The 848-nt window shown below is 71.9% G+C and overlaps 1 protein-coding gene across 1 annotated transcript in view; it reads right to left on the bottom strand.

Moving 5' to 3' along the window:
• The window catches only part of CHMP2A (charged multivesicular body protein 2A), a 6,304-nt gene extending 5,819 nt beyond the window's left edge, over positions 1-485 (bottom strand). The window contains exon 1 of the mRNA XM_026661168.2: positions 386-485. The gene's annotated coding sequence lies outside the window, so the exon portion shown is untranslated. The remainder of the gene's footprint in view (positions 1-385) is intronic.
• Between the last annotated feature and the right edge of the window lie 363 nt (positions 486-848).

The raw sequence follows: 848 nt of genomic DNA, 5'->3' as shown, positions 1-848 counted from the left end.
CCCTACATCCAGCCCCCTTACCCCTAACCCTCCCCACCCCTCCTCCCCGCACCCAGCCCCCTATCCCTCCCCACTATGCCCCAGCCTCCCCCTACCACCAACCCCCCTGCCCCCTAACCCACCCCACTATGCCCCACCCCCTACACCCAGCCCCCCTGCCCCACCCCTCCTCTCTACACCCCCCAACCCCTCTGACCCAACCCCCCGCCCGCCGTTGCAGGGGGCTCAGCCCCCTCCCGCTCTGCGGCCCCGGGCCGGACTCCCCCCATGTCGGGAGGGGGCAGCACTGCCCCCCGGCGCTACAGAGACCCCGCCCGCCCCACGGAAATGAAGGAGACGGAGACACCCCCCGGGACCCTCCCCCAAGAGCCCCCCCGGGTCTCACCCGCCGCCGCTCTCTGTCTGTTTCCTTCTCTCACTTCCGCCTTCGCCCCGCTGACGTCACAGAGCACGTGAAGGGCGGGGCGTCAGGTGACGATAGTGGTGGGCGGAGCCCCGCCCGCGCGGGTACCAGAGAGAGAGAGAGAGAGCGCGGCCGGGAGCCCCCCGCGGAGAGGAAAGGCAGAGCGATCCCCCTCCCCCCCCCCCCCGGCAGACCACAGAGAGGAGGGCTAGAGGGGCACCCCCGAGCGCCTCCCCTCCCCCCAGTCTCTCTAGCGCCCCGCCCCCACAGGAGAGACACGGGGGAGGGGCTGAGGGGGTGGGGGCAGAAGAGGGGGAGATGGCGGTAGGGCAGAAGAGGGGGATGACGGGGGGGGGCTGGGGGGAGTGTAGGTCGCCAACTTTCTAATGGCAGAAAACCGAACACTCTGCCCCGCCCCCTGCCCCGCCCCTTTCCCGAGGCCCCG

Source organism: Terrapene carolina, unplaced genomic scaffold (assembly GCF_002925995.2).
Source record: "Terrapene carolina triunguis isolate 2854851 unplaced genomic scaffold, T_m_triunguis-2.0 Scaffold944, whole genome shotgun sequence".
Taxonomy (NCBI): domain Eukaryota; kingdom Metazoa; phylum Chordata; order Testudines; family Emydidae; genus Terrapene; species Terrapene triunguis.
This window is presented reverse-complemented; position numbering and strand designations above follow the sequence as displayed.